The sequence below is a fragment of the Myripristis murdjan genome, chromosome 14 (genome assembly GCF_902150065.1).
Source record: "Myripristis murdjan chromosome 14, fMyrMur1.1, whole genome shotgun sequence".
In the NCBI taxonomy this organism is placed as follows: domain Eukaryota; kingdom Metazoa; phylum Chordata; class Actinopteri; order Holocentriformes; family Holocentridae; genus Myripristis; species Myripristis murdjan.
Window position 1 is genome coordinate 567,135 of NC_043993.1, and position 21,444 is coordinate 588,578.

The 21,444-nt window shown below is 41.6% G+C and overlaps 1 long non-coding RNA gene across 1 annotated transcript; it reads left to right on the top strand.

Annotated features, from left to right (window-relative positions):
- The first annotated feature begins 2,103 nt into the window (after positions 1 to 2,103).
- On the top strand, positions 2,104 to 19,763 carry LOC115371811 (uncharacterized). The gene is made up of 4 exons (XR_003929393.1): positions 2,104 to 2,114; positions 13,201 to 13,206; positions 19,130 to 19,225; positions 19,427 to 19,763. It is a non-coding gene; the product is annotated as an uncharacterized LOC115371811 (long non-coding RNA).
- Positions 19,764 to 21,444: the final 1,681 nt, after the last annotated feature.

The following is a 21,444-nucleotide window of genomic DNA, read 5'->3' on the forward strand; positions in this document are numbered from 1 at the left end:
AAGTAATAAAAACAACAACAACTAGTCAATTATACGTTTACGATAAACATGTAACTGCCAAAAAATCCGTAGAATTATTTGTAAACGTTCGTTTTTTATGCTTTTTTAAAAATTTTTGGTCGGAGTAGCGATTAACTAACTTCCACTTGAGACTTCCGCTTGAGACTTCCGGCATCGGTATGGACCATAAATTACACGAAGAAGAAACTTCCGGTATGGACTTCCGGTATGGATTGGATGTATGGCGGCGCCCATGTCCGCCATCTTGCCTGCAGCAAGGTACTCTTGACGATGGAGGCCATGCTGTGATTTGCCTTTTGTTTGTCAGCGAGTAGGATGACTACTGTTAGTTATATGCTTCATGTGTAGATAGTGTTTGTAGATCAGTTTAATTGTAAATATTGTAAATATCTTTTGAAAAGGAGTACAGAGTAGCACACAGTAGCAAGGAGAAGCCCTGTTTTGTTTGCTACGCTTTCTCCTGTTTTAAAGTTAGGGGGTAAGATAAACTTTTATCTTTTGTTTTCTTTGTTTTCCACGCCAGAGGGGTGTACTACGAAGCAGAGGGGTGTACTACGAAGCAGAGGGGTGTACTACGAAGCAGGTTCAGTGGGTTAGCGAGGTATGTTGAGTCTAAAGCCAGGCTTTCCTGTATCATGAAGGTGGCTCTCTTTTAACCCGGCTAGATCACCATGGTAACTTATGCTAAGTGTAACCCCATCCGGCTATAAAAGCGGCGCTATCTCAACATTTAACTCTTTCGGAGATGGCGTCACCGTTCACTGATGATCCTGTGGAGCTGGGAGCCAGGACTGTCCGTGGCTCATTATGGAGACAAAGAGGATTTAGGGATCTGCTGGCATTTCCTGATATTCTCCATGAGCGGTACAGATTTTCATCTGAGGGAATATGCTACATTGGCTCACTTGTTGAGCCAAGTGTCAGGAATGCCACGGATAGAAGTTGTGCGCTCACAGTAGGGCAAACAGTGTGCATGGCGCTAATAGTATACCTGCACAATGCAGGTATACTATTAGTGGTGCACAAACTTCACGTTTGTTAGAAATATTCCGTTGTATCACAGACTTTGTTATAGTAGCCTACTTTTTTTTTTAAAGGAAACCCCTTATATTATAACGGTGACTGTCACAGCATCCGAAGGTGATGATTGGACGGGAGCAGCCCGTGGTGATTCAAACGCACTCCAAACGCCACTTACTCCGTTTTAGAAAAAAAAGATTTAACAAACAAACACATTTAACAAACATCAACAGAAAAGGCTCCATAATTCTAGTTAAACTTCAAATGTAACAAACAATTATCTGAAACTACTGACGAGTAGCTCAAAGCAGCATAGGCCTAAATAGTGGTCAAAATCATCATGTAACCATGGTAACCACCGCCTGCTCCGTCCGACACTGCTAGACTCACCCACACACACCTTCAGTCACCTGATTTAACCTCAGGCTTTACCTCCAATTCCTAGGCAACACTCCCATAAAGCTACTGAAGTTACATATTTCTAGACTAAAATTCATAATACTGAATGAATATATAGAATATAATGAGTCAGTGTTGACTTGCGCATTCACTCGGTCATTTTCTGCCAGCACTCCTCTCTCGCCTTATTTGCAGCCACAGTGTTGCTCTTAGCGTTAATTTTATTTTTGAAATTTTCATAGCTTTCCATGAGGACAAGCTGCTCCTCTTGCGTGAAATATGCAGCCCGTGAACGGTCCATTTTTCACAGAAGTAGAATCATATGAGGCCAAAACGCCCCCTTTTCTGTGAACGCGCACAGAGCACAAAGCTGACAGCCGGGCTTAACAAACCTTGATGAGAACCAACGTCGTGATACCACTTAACTTTGAATGGAGCTTTAGGTTTTGTTGAGCCTGATAGTGAACACAAAGCCTGGGGATGTTGAGCCTCCTTCGTAGTACAGCCCTCTGGTTAGGGAAGGGTTGTATTTAGTTTTGTTTGTTGTTTTGGCAAATTTCTCCTGTCTGAAGTAACTAATAATAAAAAAGTTGCTCTGTGAACTTCCACCATGGTTTGGTCCAGCATTCTTGGAGATGAGAAGAGCGGGGGCTCTAATCATGTTGTGTGTCCAGGTTTCCCCTAGGCCAGGGACATAACATGATTTGGGGGCTTGTCCGATTGTCTTCTTTTGTCTGTGACCAAAAGAGGTGTGGCCGCTTTTGTTACAATGTAAACTGGTGGGGAAAGATTAGGAGGTCTGTAACTCTCTGTCAAGAGAGGACAGCCTAAATTATGATATTGTGAAAGCCACAGTTCTACGTGCCTATGAATTAGTGCCTGAAGCTTATAGGCAAAAATTTAGGAAATGTGAAAAAACTGCCACCCAGACATTTGTGGAGTTTGCGAGGGAGAAAGGGGCGCTTTTTGATAAATGGTGCCAGGCAGGGGCACTGCCAGGAATTTTGGGCCCCATGAAAAAAAAATCAATTGGGCCCCCTCGGCGATTGTCACCACATCTCCAGGACCTAAGTGTCCCATCAAAAGCTTTACATCACTCAAATGAAAGGCTTTCAACTGTCTTGCTTTTTGTAGTTAATAGTGCAAGCACAATATTTACTGCAGGTGATTTGTACATGCAAGTCCGCATACAGTATGCAGTTCACTATTTGAAAAGCCACCATAAAAATGTGCTCAAGTCCATCCTTTACAGTCTCAATGTATTTTTATTGTCAACTCTCCAAATGGCAAACTCTCTTAACATTTATGAAGGATTTTTTAAAAAAGAAAAGCAAACAAACTTAAATATATATCAACTTTTCAATCAAAATAAATTAAAGCATCATCTTAAAGCAATGAAAACAGCAGATTGTTGAACATAACTGCACACAAGAAAATAAAGTTGACAGGGAATTTCTCCATCTAGCCATGCCAGTTGTCACAACTGGCCCTTGTTCAGCCTGACTCACCAAGAGCCCAGCGCCGAGCCTTCTGGCTAGCAAAGTCACTGATCAAGTCTCTGAAGTCTAGCTTTCTAGCCAACTGACTTTCAATTGACAACATGGCAAGACTGCAAAGCTTGTCCTGAGACATAGTGGACCTCAAATAGTTTTTTTTTTTTTTTAAATCAGTTTTAGCTTACTGAAAGCTCTCTCCCCACCAGCAACAGTCACAGGCAATGTACAAAATATACGTAAAGCGATACAGACTTCCCCAAAAATGCTGTGTAGCTGCATCTTGTTAATTGCATTCAAGAGGCCAAGAGGGGACAAGTTCTGGAGGGAAAGTGGCAGCATATACTGGGTTCAGGTGTCTTATTTCATTTTCAAACTCGGACGTGAGATCTTTGGCATACTTCTTGATAAGTGGTTGGCACACAGAAGGGACTTCATCCTCACTGATCTGCCCAACTTTTAAAACAGCAGAGAATTCCTCAACTATTTCGGCAGTGGTGTGGAACCTGGTCTCCAGATCACTTATGATGCTGTCCATAGCAGTAACAGTTGAAACACTGTTGCTGCACTGTCCTGAGCTGTCTCCTCCTGAGAGGTCTCATCATGGAATCTCTTCCTTTTCTTTTGCCGACTGTGTTCCTTGCTAAACTGAGGTATGACATCTAGCTGTGTTGCAATCAGTGTTGCCTCAGCCAGGAGTGACTCCCATCCATCTCTAAGAGTCTGCATCTCTTTTGTTAAGGCACTGATATTGGCTACCTCTGTGTCAAGAGAGATTTTTCCAGACTGCATAACCACATTCCTGTCATCAATGCACTGCAGTACTTTGAACCAGACAGTGAGCAGAACAATAGCATTAAATGACATGAAGTAGTTCTTCAGACCACTAGCCTCTGATCTGGCCTCGCTGGTGAGACTACATGCAGTGAGTATACTGTCAAGGGCCTCAATGACTGAAGGAAGGTGTTGTGCTACAGGTTTAACAGCTATGATTCGGGCACTCCAGCGGGTATCTGAGAGGTGATGTAAAGAGCAACCTGTTTTCTCTTTGTAGATGGCCCAGCGTTCTGGGCTGGCACTAAAAAGTGAGTAAAGGCAATTGATGCAGCCAAAAAATGTTGCTACTTCAGGGCTTGTCTGTGCAGCATGCACACCCACAAGATTTAAGCTGTGGGAGGCACAGGGTGAAAATGTAGCTAGATGATTTTTCTTTAATATCTGAGCTTGGACTCCCTTGACCCTTCCTGACATGTTTGCCCCGTTGTCATATCCTTGCCCTCTGCAGTCTCCAATGTCTATTCCTTTGTCAATGTCAATGTCAATGTCAGTTTTATTTGTATAGCACATTTAAAACAGCCAGTGGCCTACCAAAGTGCTTTACAGTAGAGAAACAGAAGCAACAAAAGGCAATAGCAGGCAATAATAAAAAATAAATAAATAAATAAATAATAATAATAATGATAAAAAAAAAAAAAACAGAAACAAAAGACATGTAACATATAAAAGACATAAAAACAACATAAGAAGTATGAGGAAAACAAGCCCCAAAAAGTCCTTATACTCTGCCAAAGGCTAAGGTGAACAAGTGCGTCTTCAGTTGGGCTTTAACAGTGGAGAGGCTATTTGCAGTACGCACATTGAGGGGCAGCGCATTCCACAAAGTGGGAGCTGCGACCGCAAACGCTCGATCCCCTCTGGATTTTAAAAAGGATCGAGGCACGTCTAAGACCACTTGGTTAGTAGACCTAAGGGCTCTGTAGGGTTGGTGCAATTTAACAAGGTCAGACAGGTACTCTGGGGCCAGCCCATTCAAAGATTTAAAAACAAATAAAAGAATCTTAAAATTGATCCTGTACCTAACTGGAAGCCAGTGCAGAGAAGAGAGCACTGGGGTTATGTGCTCACGCTTCTTAGTGCCAGTTAGGAGGCGAGCTGCCGCATTTTGAACGAGCTGCAGGCGGTTGAGCTCAGACTTGTCAATGCCAAAATACAGTGAATTACAGTAATCTAAAAGAGACGTAATAAAAGAATGGATTACTGTTTCAAGGTCTCTCTGGTTGAGATATGGTTTAATCTTAGCTAAAAGCCTTAATTGAAAGAAGCTGGACTTGACCACAGCACTGACCTGCTTGTCCAGTTTGAAAGCACCATCAATAATAAAACCAAGGTTCCTGGCATGGGATTTTATATACGGTGCTAGCGGGCCAAGGGAGCTGGCAACGACCTGAACCAGGTCAGTGCGGCCAAACAGGACAACCTCTGTAACTCCCCGGAGTTAACTCACGGACACGAGGCGTTCTTTGGGTTTTAACAGGCATGCACTTTACTTCCGATGCCGTGAGAACTGAGTAAATGAATACATACAAACTTAAATTAGTCCCCATATAATATACAAGTTCACCGCAACATAAATCATTCAATTACTGACCATGACAGATCATGGCGTGCTAGCTTGTTAGCAGAATACATAAACAATAAGTTGACAGAGAGCATAGAGCTAACAGCGTAGGGGAGAGTGGGGTAATTTGTGCCAAGGGGCAAGTAGTGCCACCCCTGTTATCTAGAAAACCGTAGAAGAAGTTGGTCATGTGACCACATATTTTTGAAGAGGCATCCATTTCACTCGTCCTGCAAAGAAGGGAGACACATGGCTTGAGAGGAAAGCACATTTCAGTTCAAAAAACATTTTTTTTGCCCTCCAAAGTAAAATTTCTATGATCAAGGTTTTTTGATTGCTGTGTTTGAACAATTATAGAAAACTTTGAAAACAGTTCACACAGGTTTTAGTACTTTAATAAGCTACACTATGAGTCTATACAGTTAGCATGATGTTAGCTCAAAACAGCTGGAGGATGCATTTTTTTCAAGATGGTGGGCTTGGGGTAATTTGTGCCAAAGGGCCTGGGGTAAGTTGTGCCAGGAGCACAACTTGTGATTATATACTATATATTACTTTATTGTATTTTATTGTTATCCTACATTGTCTTCTTACCTTTGATCACTAAAACTATTCAGATTCAGATGAAGATGATTTTCAGGTGCTCATTTTGGAATTTTTATTTTGTTCTGGGTATGTGTTCATGTGGCACTAGGCCTTGTTATAGAAAAGTGGCCTGTGATCTTGTTAGAATAATAAATAAATGTTAAATAAATAATTTGTATTGAATTTGTTTTGCTTTTATATAGAATTATCATTTGTGAGAATAAAATGATCTGTTTTACTTCAATTATCAAGGGCACAATTTACCCCAGTGTATTCTCTCTAATGGCACAATTTACCCCGAACTGGGGGCAAGTTGTGCCACAAAACCACTTTTTTTTCGAAAGCTATATTTCTCAAACAGTTTATTTAAGATCCAAAGTGATTGTTCCTAGGGATGCACAACATCCTAAACTATATGTGCATATTTTAGTTGGAGGCATTACTGTAATCCCCTTGCTTTAAAGGCACTTTAAGTAAAAATTGGCACTACTTACCCCACTCTCCCCTACCTCATTGGCCACATTAACTCGCGGGAGTGAACAACAAAAAAATCAGCTTCAGCTTTCTTCCGCTTTTACAATTCTTGTGTTGGCAGCTTACAACATATCTTCGGGAAAAAACAAACAAAAAACAGCAACAAACTTAAAACTTCCCCCGTGGCTCCAACAGGTGTGTGTGCTGTGCTCTCTCAGGTGAATAGCGGTGTAGCGATAAAAAAGGTCGTACCATCGCAGCGCCTTAACATAAGTTCCGCCTGTAATTAGACCCTCCTAGAACCATGTTTTAATACTTTTAACAGAAATATAATATCGTCAAATTATTTATTGTTTTATTTTAATCAAAACAAAATTAATTTGACATATTACCAACTTAAATCATTATTTTAATAACTGCTTCTAACCGCAGCTACAACCTCTGTTTTGTTTTCGTTTAATTTTAAAAAGTTTAGGTCCATCCAAGTTTTTATGTCAGTCATGCAGTTCAGCACAGCCTGAAGAGAGTCTTTAGTAGGCGCCTTCAGCGGCAAATACACCTGTATGTCATCTGCAAAACAATGAAAAGGAATACCATGCTTCCTAAAGATGGACCCCAGGGGTAGCATATAGAGGGAGAACAATAGAGGGGCCAGAACTGACCCCTGGGGGACACCGCATGTCAGAGGGGCCACGGAGGAGGAAAACTGTCCCATGTGCACAGAGAAAGATCTTTGATGCCTACACAGTGTTCAAGGCGCGATAGGAGGATTGAGTGATCCACTGTATCAAACGCCGCTGTCAGGTCGAGAAGAATTAGAACGACACAGTTACCAGAGTCAAGGTTTAAGAAGAGATCATTAAAAACCTTTAAAAGAGCAGTTTCTGTGCTGTGAAGACGCTTAAAACCAGACTGAAACAATTCTGAAACATTAGCCCTCTGTAAAAATTCTTTGAGTTGGTTAAAAACAACTTTCTCTAAAACCTTGGAAATAAAAGGAAGTTTAGAAATAGGCCTAAAATTAGACAAAACCAAGGGGTCCAGATTTTTCTTCTTCAAAAGGGGCTGCACCATAGCATGTTTGAAGGAAGATGGAACACATCCAGAGCTCAGACACTGATTTAAAAGAAGCAGAATAAAAGACTGAACTGAGGTAAAAACATCCTTAAACAAACGGGTTGGAATGCTGTCAGAGGGACAGTTAGCAGGACGTAAGTGTTGCACTATTTCAGTGACTGTGGAGAGAGTAACAGGCTCAAACTGCTGAAAGACAGCAGAGCCTGCTGTAGGAACTGAGGGATCCTGAACAGACTGAGTTAGTGGGGACCTGAGGACAGCAATCTTATTAATAAAAAACTGCAGAAAATCCTCACACAGCAAGGAAGAAGGCTCAACACAAGCAGCATCACACGGATTAACAAGAGAATCAAATACATTAAAAAGAACCTGAGGTTTGTGAGCATTAGCAGAGACAAGTGTTGAAAAATATTAATTTTTTGCAGCTTTCACCGCATTCTGATAGGTTAGGAGACAGTCATGGAGGAGATCCCAATTAATTTGTAGCTTGTCCTTCTTCCACTTTCTTTCCGCCTGTCTACATGCACGTCTGAGTGCACGAGTGGACTCATTCAGCCAAGGCTCAGTCTGTGGCTTAACACGCCTAACAGTCACGGGAGCGATAGAGTCCAAAATCTCAGTGCAGAGTGAATCAAACATAGACATACACACATCCACACTCACACACAAGATCGCCAAGATCATCCAGAGAATATAGGAAAGAGTCTTTAAAAGCAGCAGAGAACTGCGCGGGAGTTGAAGAGTTAAAAACACGAAGACGGCGAGCAGGGGCGGAGTTTGAGGCAACAGGTAGTGAGAGAGAAAATAAAACAGGATGATGGTCGGACAAGGGAGTGTGACAGATTTCGGTTATCTGTACATCTAATCCATATGACAATACAAGATCCAAAATGTGGCCCTTGTCATGTGCCGGCTCCGAAACAGACTGCGTGAGATTAAAAGAGTCAATGAGATTGAGGAAGTCTCTGACCAGAGGTCTAGCCTCACAGCAGACATGCACGTTAAAATCGCCAACAATTAGAAAGTGATCATAATTAAGAGTGACACCCGATACAAAGTCAGCAAAATCCCGAATAAAGTCTTTGTTAAATTTCGGAGGACGATAGACCATAGCACAGAGAACAGTCACAGGGAAGTTTACCTCGAAGAGTTGGAGCTCGAAGGTGCAGCGATTAACAGCTGGAGACTGCCAGCAGCGAAAGGTGGATTTGAACACGGATGCCAATCCTCCACCTTTGCCGGTGATGTGAGGGGAGCTGAAGAAGCTACATCCAGGGGGAAGGAGCTCCGAAAAAGGAGCAAGTTCACCTTCCCGGAGCCAGGTTTCCGTTAAAAACATAAAATCCAATTTGCGTGAGGTAAAGAAATCCTTCAGTAAAAAAGTTTTGTTGGTGACAGATCTCACATTCCATAAAGCCAACTGAAGATTAATAGTGTCGGATGAGGACGGAGCACGCTTCAGTGAACGGAGATTCCGAAAGTTCACACTGCGTCTCCCGGTGTGAACACGCCAGCTGGAGGGAGGCAGCAACAGCTGATCGGGGTCCAACGAACAGCTGATGCTGTCAAAGCTGCCGACGTCCGGGAGCACCGGTCGGATCCATCGGTCTCTCGTCCTCCTCCTAACGTCCAAAAAATGCAGATTTCCGCAGCGATCAGACACACGGATCGACCTCAGGTGAGCCTTGAGCCGGACCCGGAGGCCTCCGCGTTTCCCACATCTTCTCCGGCGTCTCCGGGGGATGAGGTGGAGGGGAGCGCGCCTAAGAAACGCCGGTATTTCCTCGAGGCATGGAGGAGAGCTCATCAACTTGTCAAATGTAAGCCGATCGAAGCAACCTCCGATCTCAAGCAGAGTTTGACGGTCATAAATGACGAGAGATGAAACTTCTTGACATATCAGGTAAATAACAAGACATACAGCAAACACAGAGCAGAGCGACAGACGGCCAGCCAAGCACCCTGGCGCCATCTTGCCTTCCTTTGTCATCAAGCACATTTTCAATCATTTCTGCTATCTCACTTCCTGTTTTTTTATGAAAGTCTTTAAATTCTAAGAAGCATTCCGTGATCTTCCAGTCGTCTGTTTCTTTGTTATAACTCACATATCTGATTAGCACCACAGTTTCTCAGTTTCTGTTTGGATCTGCTTTTGCAACTGAGAGTCAATGCCACTAACTGCCATTACTGACTGTTGCAAGTTCTTCCATTTCAAGTAGCACTCTCTGTGTGCCGTAGTCTTCTCCTGGTCAGGGAATTTATCATACATCAGACGCCACTTTACATCAGACAATTTATATCCCTTTTGGCTGTTTAGTGCACTCAGAGTAGGTCTTTTTAGTAAATGAGAGAAAAGCACACATGGGATGCAATACAGTGCATTAGAGGATTTGCTGTACGTTATCCAGTCTCTCTTCACCTTTTCCCTCCCATTGGCTGCCTTACTGTACAATAAGTATTCTGGGAATGGTTTTCCCTCAGAATCATGTGGCAGTACATCTTCATCATCTCTGGTGGCCAGTGCTTTCACAAGAGCTTCTCTGTCTTTATCAGTTAAATGTGCTGGCCACAAACCTGGGTCAACATCTATTACATGACACTGTCTTCTTCCAACTGTCTCTCTTTCCCTTCTTCCTCTACTTCCATACTTGTTCCTCTTTCTGTCTGAGTGGGCCCTGGCTCTGTAGGATGCACACAATGCATGTGATATATACATACTGTGATATATACAGTACATATATTAAAATATGCCATACACCAATAAATGACAGTTAAATGTGCTGGCCACAAACCTGGGTCAACATCCTTTTCGGGACACTGTCTGTCTTCTTCCACCTGTCTTTCTTTCAATTCTTCCTCTACCTTCACACTTGTCCTGGCTCTGGCTCTGCAGGATGCACACAATGCATGTGAGATATATATATGTATGTATATATATATATATATATATACACAGGGTTTTCCCTGCCTCATAATTTCTTAGGCGCACCACCTAGACATTTTCACCGACCGCCTGGATCAAATGAACGAGGAAAGGGGGAAAAAACGCACATCGACATATTCAATCTGCGGCTCCTTTGTTGTTGATGCTAGCTTGGATTGTCCGGAGGGAGTTAGGCGGGTACTGGGCCATACGTCATGAAATACTGACAACGGAATTAACCAATCACTGCAACGAATAGTTTCTGCTTGAACGCTGAGAGGATGGCTTTCAGCCGCAACACATCCGCTGTAGGCTAGGCGGTGGTAGAATGTATGAATCGCCTAGCGCAAAAAACACAAGCGCTCGCAAATACCAGTGATCCATTGGCCATTTGGGTGACATGTGTGAAGCGTGCAGATTAGCCAAATAAAACAGAATCTAACGCGGAATTTGACATAACAACTGCACCGACACCGCATGAGCCAAAGGGCAGAGAAACTCTCCAGCTACCGCAGCGCACTGACATAGATTGTGTAACAAAGTGAAGAGGTGCCACTCCACTGTATTTTCACTGGCTAACAGCAGCACACTGGCTTAGCTTGTCTATTCAGAGAAGAGGTATCACTTCGGCTTATTCTTCAATCTGTTTTTTTTAAAACCTAGTATCAAGTAAATCTATTCTAATAAAAGCTTGTATTGTAAATAAGGCCCACTGTTATAAAGCCCAGACCATGAAAATACTGTATGACATGTACAAGAGACAAACCTGTAGGATGTGCCAGATGAACTATTGCCACATGCACTGGGTTGGGTGGGACCATGAGACACACCAGAGGTGTTAGCAGAGATGCAATGCCTGTCACCGCTAGCACTAGCAGTGGGATCAATTGACAAGCCATGGGTGCTGCCACTGGATATGGCAGGAGTTCCACTGGACGAGATGGGAGCTTCATCAATAATGATGGCAGGAGCATTCATGGACATGTGGGTGTCTGCTGAGATTGAAGGTACATCAGTACAAATGTCTTTGGTGGCAACAGACCAGATAAGTGGATCACCACTGGAGAAGGACTGGGCCTCAACAGTGGAGATGGCTGAGACACCTTCTTGGGAAATACCAGGCACACTATCGCTAACTTTAAGAACATGAAAAAATAGTAGATTAACTTTTAAGTAACATTTAACTTAAACATCACAACACATTTTGGGCTTGTAAAAAAACTATCAACTGTATTGTTTTCTGCACAAAATATTACTTCAAGTAAATTTGATCTGGTTTAAAAAAGACTTAGCATTACTACTGTAAACACAAAAAGAACGACAGCACCAACATCATTTTAAATTTCTTTGCAGATGCATGTAGATAAAAACATTTACCACATTTGTCAGTGTCCGATATCTCTGTGAAGTCACTGCTGTTTGTATGGCTACTGTCTCCATCAGACCATGACTGTCAATTGAAGCAGATAAACACAACCATGTTTACATATCCAATACAGCAGACTAATAACAAAGCAAGGTAACAAACTTTTGTATTATGTCAGAGCATACAAGTAACAGTGTTCAAAGACATCCACTGTAAAATACAGTACTGCCATTGTTACTGTCATATCAGTGGCGAGCGGAGACGTTTTTGTGTAGTCATGCTGTGGTTCCAATTTTATGTGAGCGCCCGTGGGGGCGCGAGATCAAAAATTTTTGGGCATTTATTTATTAATAAAAACACATAATATGGTTTTTAACTATACTATATCAACTCGACAACTCGATTTTGATAGACACGCGTGCGCATTTTGCCCCAATGTTGGAATTTACCCTGAGATCGGAACTATTTGGACGTGCCACGGGGCGATGCCAACACACAGCAATGTCTCCAGCTAGCCTACATGGTCAATGAAATGACACACAAACATGCCCAGCTGCCCATCAGGCTACGCACCAAAGTGATAAACGTCAGAGAACACCTCTTTTTCATAACACCTGCAATAGCCTAAATCGATGAAACATGCCAGGTTACTCAACTGAAGTTGTATTTTCACCCATTTTGATTGGCACGATGCAGATGAAAGAACAAACTAATGTTAACGTTCCCGTACTAGCTAGCCAGCTAACGACGTTAGCGGTAGCTAGCTGTCAAGTGAATGACTTGCTGTTGCCGCTGAACATTTCAAGCGAGCTGCTACGTAGCTACTCGTGTTGCGCATGCGTCTTCTGAAAAGCTGATTGGCAGACAGCTTATTTTCCATTCAAAACACCACGTACAGAAACACCGGCTACAAAACTACTGTAAATACTCGTATCACAGGGAGCATGTGTGCGTCAAGCTGTCAACTTGCCAGCATTTCACTAGCAAATTGAGATAGATACGTGTATATAGGCAGCGGTTTGCAACCAAAATGATAGAAATAAGGTATATTATAAAAGGACACACTAGGAGACCAACATTTTAAAGATTTTAATTGAAGGGCTTGGGCATGCGCTGCATTTATAGCTTATTATGACCGCTCGCCCCTCTGTCATATGCATTTCTTGAAATCTTCAGCACAACTTACAGTTTCTCTGTCCTGACTTAAAATGACCTTGTCAGGTCTGACATAAATGGACTTCTGATGAAAAAGTGTTTTGATGAGATGTCCATTCAACGTCTGTTGGGAGGTAAGGGATGGCTCAACTAACTTGTTGTGGCATGGCAGCAAGATTTGTAACCTGAGGGAATGAAAAGAACACTGTCCATGAAGCTTCTGTTATAGCTGAAAGACTACACTTCAGTGCATGGAAAGGTTTTAATTTCAGTACATCATTTGTAAAAGAGAAAAGTGAGAAAATGTTAATGCCTGTCTGAGAAAAGTGTATTAAGTGTGTAGTGAGGGGTTTTACAGCCTTAAAACATCTATAATAATTGTAAAAAATAAAGCTGACTACTTTGCGGATTTCGCCTATTGCGGGTTATTTTTAGAACGTAACTCCCGCGATAAACGAGTGAGCACTGTATTGCAAAAATACAAATACCCAATAACAAGTAACAAATGTGACAAAACAGATCAAAAACTTACCTGCATCCCTCCACAACTGGCTGGAAGGCTGCTGTTATTGCCTGCATTATTTTATCGGCATCCCAGTCACAGCGAAGTTCCAAGGCAGATTTTATATGGCCGTTTTCAAAGAGCCAAGCTTTCCTGGCACACCTTGGTACATGTGTAGATTCATGGTCTGGCAGAAGAATGACCTCTTTGGTGAAAGACTGGGCCACAGAACGCGAACTGTTAAATTGTGCCTGAAACGTTAGAAACAAGAAAGAAAATCAAACTGTATTCAATGATGTTAAACATTTATGCACATTCTGTTTATTCACTTATTTTTTCTGTTTACAAACAGGCAACTGTGTTAGCAGTGAATTTATTTTAAATTGTAGTTATTTATTTATTTTTGTGGTTGAGTCAACATTTGTATCTTACCAAAGTACACTATTAATTTTTTTTTTCTTTTTTTGGGAGACAATATAACCCTGTGGTAAAATAAATAAATACATTTTAAAAAATAAACTAAAAAAAAAAAAAAAAATACTAACCTATTTCCGGAGTTTAGGACTCGCTGACTGTAACCTATAACATACACTGTTTTATGTTATCTAAGACTAAAACCACAGAATCTAATTGGCTAATGCCATAACCTAATTATGTAGTCTTACATGGACTATTGTGTTGCACAAGTTCACACTTGACAAGAGCTCAACATCCAGTCCACACTGATTAAAATGAACTGGTTCAAATTCATAGTTCACAATCTTGAAATCTGAACTAAGTTCACAGTCAAAAGAAAAAAAAAAACTAGTTAATGGTCAGTTCTTTTGTTTTGTAAGTGAACAGCTCAAACCTATCCTTTTTCTACTTAATCTCCTTTACAAAATGCTGTGATTTTAACTTGTGTGGAGGAACTTTGCAGCCCCTAAACATGCTCAAAAACTCACCAAATTCGGCACGTACACCAGGTCTGGCGAAAAATTCGATAAAATCAAAAATCGGACCCCCTAAGTGCAAAAAAAAATGGGCTCGGTAGCGCCACCTAGGGACGCAAAGGCAGCCGCTACGGCCCACAGGAATGTGTTAGAAAGACCAAACCAACGCCAAAACGTAGATATATGGAATGAAAGTTCATGAAAGTTTGAATATTTTGAATGAAAGTCTGAATGTATGGAATGAAACTTGAATATATGGAATGAAAGTCTGAATATATGGAATGAAACTTTAATATTTTGAATGAAACTTGAATATATGGAATGAAACTTGAATATTTTGAATGAAAGTCTGAATATATGGAATGAAACTTGAATATATGGAACGAAAGTCTGAATATATGGAATGAAACTTGAATATATGGAACGAAAGTCTGAATATGAATATGTTTCCTTTGCATTTCTTGTTAACTCTTTTCTTGTTTTTTTATTTCTTGTTTTCCTCAAAGCTGAAGCACCTAGTTGTCCAGCTGCGGCTGGGAGACAACAAAGCCATTACTGTACGAGGTTAATGGTAGTAGGGTCGAGGATCTGTGGATAGTTTATATGTAAGTCTGGCTCTTTTGATTACTTATTAGTAGGGTTGGGCATCGTTAGGATTTTAACGATCAAGCCGAGAGAAGTAGACACGGCCGCTTGCATCTTGACGCGGCCGCACCAGCGGGATGACGCACCGACGCTAGCACCCCCTGCTACACCTCCATCGGACCATCGGCCGGCCGCAACCCCCCTCCCTTCCTCCTTCCCTCTCCTCCCCCGACGTTGTGGGCCGGTCGTTGTCCCACTCCGCCCCTCCGCTGCGCACTGCATGTTGGGTTATTTTGCAATAATTATGCGACATATTAGGAAATATGCGGCCCCGCGAAAATATGTGGCATATTGCTGATTTTGCGGGAATTCACGCGATCTCAAAATCGCGAAAAACTGGAGGGAATACAATACACTGGCTGCAGTACCCCCATCGCCCACTACGTACTTTGGCGCTCTCACACACTTTTCATTCAATTCACTTAATTAATTAGCCGTACCAGCAGTAAATAAATGTTTAACCTTCAATTAAATGCATTTACCTTCTCTTTGTGTTGAAAGCTCATCCACCAAATTGATGTCGTGTGTGATATGTGGTCCCAGTACTTGGCCCCCGTACACGTGGCTCCGGAGGCAGCACCAGTAGCGCTGCTTGATGAACCTGATCCAGCTCGGAAGATCTGCCGCATTTCCTCCTCGACGGTGGAATTAGAAGAAGCTCCTCTGGATGTCTGCCAACTTTGATCCAACATTTCGGCCATCATTGTGACAGCAGTTGGAGTGTTTAAAATATTATTTAATAATCCAATGGCTTCTGTGAGCCTCTCACGATCCGCCATTTTCTCATGTCTGTGTGAAGGCGGGTCATAGCCGTGACACAACCAATCAGGAACTGAGAATTTAAACTCAAACGTTTCAATCAAACTCGTATCCATTTCAATCAAACTCTCTTACACACACTATCATACTCTCTCACACATACCACTATACTCTCTCACACACACACTATCATACTCTCTCACACATACGATCATACTCTCTCACAGATACTATTATACTTTCAGTATAGTAGTATTTGTGAGAGAGTATGATCGTATGTCTATGAGAGTATAGTAGTATGTGTGAGAGAGTATGATGGTAGATGTGAAAGCAAGTATGTATTACTGCCTTAACGGCCTCCCATATGTGAGCCCCTATCATCATGGGATTTCTGCTGTATTCTTTCTAGTAGCTAGTGTATATTGAAACAGATACTCCAACTAGTGTATTAACACATTTTTTTCTTCTGTGAGGCTTACAAGCCAGAGTTATGATTTATGAGGTGTCAGAATAACCCCATGTGGGATGGGTTGATTGTCTTTATTCATTCATTCATTCATTCATTCATTCATTCATCCACAGAATGATATTACCCCTGCAGTCTGCACAACACTGCACATCTGTGTGGGTTTTTACTATTACTATAGGCCTATTTTTTTATTTCCTATGGTAGGCGTATAGTATTCTTGTAATATCCTAAATGGGACTCATAGCGTACTTGTGGTACTGTAGGCCTGCGTTTATATTGGCCATAAGACTTTTATGGGGCAGGGGACTCTGCTACGCCACTGATGGCCTACACAATCAGTATCCCCCAGTAGAATGTAGATGAGATTGTATTAAACTGTTAAACCAAACCTTTCTATAAGGGTTACAACCAAGACTCCCTTCGTTACAATTAACCCCACCTGTGGGGTAAATTGTAACATTTCTCTTCTTCCACTTAGGGTGAAATTCCACGGAAATGGTAGGTTCTAGAAACAAAGTTAAAGTGTTCATTTGTAGCAGAGATGTGTATGATGCTTGTATTAAAAAATGAGTTCTCTAACTCCTACATATCCTACATTTTTTTACCTTTGGCCTGAAACGTTAGGTTGTACCCCTCGCTCCCCTACAATTTCATCTTCACAACCTCAGCAGCCTGCTCCGCATTCCGCATCCTCGACTTAGGCTACGTTTACACGTACACGGGTATTTTTAAAAACGGCGACATTTCCCTTCGTTTGTGCCCTTCGTTTACACGCAAACGGCGAATTCGCCTCTGAAAACGATTCTTTCTAAAAACTCCGGCAAAAGTGGAGATTTAGGAAAACTCCTGTTTCATGTTTGCATGTAAACTGAGAAAAATACAGAGTTTCAGGCAGCCGACGTCACATTATGCGCCAAAAGTGCGCCCAATGTTTACATTTGGCTATGGTGATCATAGACATGATATACGTATATTATGTCTATGATGGTGATGATCATGGATGCATTCACAGTAGCAGTCTCAACGGCGTATTTATGCGGGTTGATGTAAACGGAAAACTACACGATGCCGTGTGCACGCTGTTATTTTGGAAAACGGAGGGAGGGAAATATTCGTTTCTCAAAATACCCGACTACATGTAAACGTAGCCTTGAAGTGACACTCTTCCCTGCTCTGATGAACCTGCCTTGCCAACAGGTGTCACTGACGGCTCTGATTTCAAAGCCAAACTGCTCTCTTTCCTGCATAGCGAGATGGTGGTTATTTTCAAAAGCGAGGTCCAAGTGGCTTTGAGCGAGAATCTATCTTTAATCAAAACTGAGCTACAAGCAGTTAAAACATAACTTTCTGTCAGCATTACGAGCATTCAATCTGATGTGTGTGCACTGATGAATACCATCTATTAAATGGAAACCTCCCTTTCCATTTTCCTCAGTAATCTCCACTCAGTACCCCATAATGGCAAAGTGAAAACAGAATTTTAGAAATGTTTGTAAATTTATTAAAAAGAAAAAACTGAAATTAGTTTCAAGTATTCAGACCCTTTACTCAGTACTTAGTTGAAGCACCTTTGGCAACAATTGCAGCCTCCAGTCTTTTTGGGTATGACGCAAGTAGCTTTGCACACCTGGATTGGGGGATTGTCAGCCATTCTTTTTTGCAAATCCTCAAGCTCGGTCAGGTTGGATGGGGACAGTCAGTGGACAGCCATTTTCAGGTCTCTCCAGTGATGTTGGTTCGGGTTCAAGTCAGGGCTCTGGCTGGGTCGCTCTAGGACATTCACAGAGTTGTCTTGGCTATGTGCTTAGGGTCATTGGGCCTCATTCACAGTGTGTATGCACAAATCTGTGCTTAAACTTTCCTTACGATCGTTCCTTACGATCGTTCGACACACAAATTTCTTACCCGAATTTGTTCTTACTCTGCGAACAAATTTAGAACTGCCTCAGACCATGCATACGCACAAATGAGGAAGGCTATGATCATATATGTCTGCTATGATCGTATTTTGTGTAAATATGCTTTAGCAATGTTGTATAATATGCAGCCATGCTAATAAAGCAAATTGAATTGAACTGAATTGAATTGAAGGCCGAACTGACTTAGAAAATGCAAATACGCACCTTTTAAGTGCATGCAAAGTATATAAAACCACATTCATTAAAGAGATTTAATTAACATTTTTTAAAATCATTAATATTCTAATATATTGGCCAAATGTATTAAATAACCATGGAATTGACACACGTTCACCCTCATCATTGTGACAATTAAAATATTCAATGATAACAACAGCCCTAGTTTACAAAGGAATATATGAGAATGTACATTTCAAAATGTAGGCTTAACAGTTTTTGCTTTCATTTAATTGTTTTGGCCTATAATGATCACCCACTCCCAACAATTTCTTGTGCCATGAAATTATGCATCTGTGGCCAAAGGCAATTGGTTAATTGGTAGCATTTTAAAGGGCATGCAGGGTATATAAATGATTCTGATTCACCTGAGTAAGTTCCTATATGATGAAAATAATCAGACTGATGTAAAGAGGGGGTTCCATGGCATAGCTGGAATGCCAAATACAATAGACTGCACCCATGTGCGCTTTAAAGCTCCATGGGTTGACTCAATGCAATACATGAACAGAAAAAACTATCACTCCATCAACGTGCTGATGATCTGTAATGCTGACTGCCATATCCTAAACACTGTGGCCCACTAGCCAGGAGGCACCCACAACTCATTTATTTTGCAAAACAGTACAGTGGGAATGTGTTTGGAGGCAGGGGCTGTGAGAAGTGGATGGCCTGTTGGTGAGCATCTTTTGTTCTAGTCTTTTATTTCTATTGTTTTTAGTTAGTATTTTTAGTAAGTCTCTATTCCATTAATGCTAAAATGTTATATTGTTTAGGTGACCAGGGATATGGCCTTAAAACATGGCTGATGACACCATACGCAAACCCTGAAACCCCTCAAGACATGAATTGATGCAGCGTCTTTAACGATGGTTAGTTAAAATGTGTAATTTCAAAATGCAAACTGAATAAGTTATCATTCTTCCTTCGGCTTTGTCTACATTTTCATTACGTAAATTAAACACACAGCACTTCAATACACATGCACTTATTTATTGGCGAGGACATTCAATAATTGTTTCAGTGTTTGGTTTGTTATTCATGTCTGTTGCTATTTCCTTCACTGCATCCAGAAGAGCCAGTTGATTTTGGACAAGCTCGTCAGTCAGGACGTGGGCATGCCGACGAGACTCCTGAGGTGTGCTTTGAGGTGCTGACTGTGGGGCTGGCACCTGAGAGTGAGAGGTCGACGGCACTGGTTCATCCACTGCATCGTCTGGGCCTACGATTCATATTAAGTTGTTAAATTGTTGCAAACGGATTTGCCATTTTCATTTGAATAAAATGTTTTTTGGATTGACTTGTGCCTGTTAATTAGGAACACACATAATTGCAAATATAACAGTACAGTTACCTTGGGGTTCTCCTTGGATGTCATCACTTTCACCTTCATTTCATGGACATATTCCATGAATGGATGTTTTGGTTGTTTGATGTATTTCTGCTCGTCTCTCATCCTGTGGCATCAGATCAGGTGGACCTTGTCCTCCACCAGTCTCCTTTTATGTCAAACCACTTTTTTCACCTGGGACACAGTGCGCTTCTCCGGGGATGCTATGTTGACAGCCTCGGTTATTGCAGTTCAAGCATCATTTTTTTTTTTTTTTTTACCGTGTCACCCCCGAGGAAATACTTGGGGATACTAAAAGTATTCCTTTTCTGCCTTCCACCTCGGACACAATTGTTTCGATTTCTGTGGTTGTAAAGTTCTTTTGTTTTTTGCCTTCGCTTCTAACAAACTGTGAAATTTACTACGTCTCTCCTCACGTAACCGCTTCCTTCATTCATGAGTCAATTCTAGGCTTATATCCTTATATGGAGAAATGGTGTGGTATTATGTGGTATTATACTAATCACAAATTGCAAGCACACGCCTGTCAATTTAGAATGATTCAGATTCAAACATACGCAAGGTGGTGAGAACAAAATTGGTTGGTACGCAGGTGTCATGAATCCCACGGTGATTTTGCGTACGCACTTACTTTGTGCGCAAAGTAAGAACATATCCACATATTAGTGAATGAGGCCCATTGAAGAAAACTGCGCACGCGCCACGCTGCTGTGCCGGTCAAGCCTTCTTTCCTGGCAAATTTTAAGCTTATTTTTTAACCTTTTAAATCTTTTTATTACTTAGTTCCCTGAGAATACGGTCGTTTATGTTACATTCCAACAGTCAATGCGATTTTAGAAGAACTGGATGCTTGGATCGGGCAAGTTCACTCACAAGAGCTGCTGGGACTCCAAGCTGCTCAGCTGAGCCTACTAGCTTACATCCAGCCATCTAGGCTAAAATCAAGAGACCGTACATTTCTTCAAAAGGCTGAGCAAAGATAGAACTCACCAGAGAAGATACATCCTCAGCGGGCCCGCCCTTACTGATTAAAGTATACTCAAACTCCACTTAAGTATACTTGGAAAGGTAAACTAGAAGTTTACTTCTTTTTGGTAAGCGGTGCTTTGCATTGGCCATTTATGGTTGAATGTGGGCGTGTAGCGGGCGGTGGATGAGATGCAATCTTGTCCGCAAACTTTCAGGTGGACTGTGATTTATAAAGGGAAATTGCTTACAGGTGTGCGTATGCATGGTTTTATAAGTCTGGATTTTTTTGGGCATACGCCATTTTCGGCTTTTGGGCGTATGTACACTTTTAGTATGGATCCTACGCAAAGTTTTATAAATGAGGCCCCAGGACTGTGTCCAGTTGCCATTTAGTTGCCTATCCCTAACATTTGCCTCACCTTAACCAAGTGGTTTTGTTGCCTTAATTAATTTATTTAACAAATTAATTTTTCAGTTCAGTTCACTGAGTGCACTATCTAACAAACAGAGGCTCTCTGTCTAGAAACAGACACACACACACACACACACACACACACACACTGGGTAGCACCTCCTAGTGGCTCAGCAGGGCATCTCTGTCTCTTTCTATTTTCACTCTCTCTCGTCTCATGTCACTAACATCTTATTTTTCTCAGAACAAGTGAAAACTTATACCGATTAGGTGGCACAAATCCATTTGTTTCCAGTGCAAAACATTCGTAACATCTTCAGGAATTTTATTGAATAAAGTGACATTTCTCAACACTGGTG